Genomic DNA, 1761 nt, shown 5'->3' with positions numbered 1-1761 from the left:
TGTTAACAATCTCAACAAATTAAGTACTCAACCCAATTAATCTCTGTCTCCAACTTGATCTTCATTTTCTCTATTCTATCCCTGTATAAAGAAAGCATCTTCTTCCATTTTTTTCTTCAAACAATATTGAGTTCTGTCTTATTTACTGTTGTTTTCTAAGTTGGAATTCTTTCAGTTTCGTATAACACTGACTCATCATGTGGGAGTTATCTTCGATATTCAAAGATTTTCAGTTTGTGAACATCAACAGTTCCATCTCCTGTACCCTACTGATTGTACAAAAAGGAAAAGAAATCAAGCAGGTTAACATTCTTGTCTCTTTCTCTGTATAGTCAGACTACTCTTTTGATGGATGAAATTTAAATTGTCCTATTTAGAACAGCATATGAACTAGGAATGACTGAAAACCTTAAAAACAGATCAGTCCTTTTCTGTCCTCTTCATGATAAAAAGTCAGACTTGGATGAATGAACTTAAAGGAATGTTCTTTTTATAGAAGAGGTTACTGCACATTTATAACACATCTTCTAATCCCTAAGTAATGGCGCCTTTTACACTACTTCAGTTACTTTTTTTAATTGAACAGATACTTAGTGATTTAGTATGTTACATCAGGCACTAACCTAAGAACAGGAATAAACAAAACAGACAAAAAATCTGATTTGCAGGGAGTTAATGTTCTGGTGGTAGAGAGAGAAAATATAAGTAAATAAAATGCATGACATATTAAACAAGTGGTGATTGGTGCCAAAGAGATAACATTAAAAAAGGAAAGGAGACATACAGTGGCAAGAGTGAAATTTTAGGTAAATGGGCCAGTTCTCTTTGAACATTTGTACTCATATTATAAGCACAATATTTTAACACATATTGTTGTATGGCAATAAAAGCAATGTATGTTTATTATAGACTATTTAAAATGAATCATAAATTGATTTTTGCTACCTTGAAATTATAGCTTTTATCACATTGGTTTATTTCCTTCTAGTTATTATTCTAAGTCTAGAGATTTATACCTATGAATGCATGCATTTACATACATATACATTTATATACATATACATATATACAGACAGACACATACATACATAGATGCAAAGGTTTGTTAAAAAAAAAAAACACTTCTCTTCACTATTGGTGATTATATGTAGAGTATATCAGGTAAGAACTTGGATTCTGGGATTAAATTATTCTGGTTCAAATCCAAGTTCTGGTACTACAGAATTTCATGATCTCGGACAAGTTACAGACATGTGTTTCAGTTTAATTGAATCTGTAAAATGAGATATAATGGCACTTGGCTCTCAGCGCCATAAGAATTAAAATGTTTTACTTGCATATGAAGACAACAAACACATACGCACACCCACAGTGTTTAGAATGGTATATAGCACATAATACTTGCTGTATTAGCATTAGTTATTAATATAAAATTGTCGATGAAAAGTTTGGCAAAAGTGTTTATGCAGATAAAATCATGGACGAACAAGCATTCTACTTTAACAAATCTTAATTAAGGAGGAATCACAAACAGATTTTGAAAGAAATCATGCAATTGGTTATGGATCCTGACATGTACCTGTTATTTTTATAGGAATTTGTGGACTGAAGAGCTAGTAACTTTGTACTTTATTTAACTACAAATAGTTAATATATTGTAGTAGAGAATTTTCAGTTGGGTTGTTGGAGAACTGTTGTTATTTAATCAAACTGTGGTAATTGAAATTTGTCCTTATTGGAGCTATGCAAAGCAAGGATTAT

This window comes from Propithecus coquereli, unplaced genomic scaffold (genome assembly GCF_000956105.1).
Source record: "Propithecus coquereli isolate 6110/MARCELLA unplaced genomic scaffold, Pcoq_1.0 Scaffold319, whole genome shotgun sequence".
Lineage (NCBI taxonomy): Eukaryota > Metazoa > Chordata > Mammalia > Primates > Indriidae > Propithecus > Propithecus coquereli.
The sequence above is the reverse complement of the archived record's forward strand: the minus strand, read 5'-3'. Positions refer to the sequence as shown.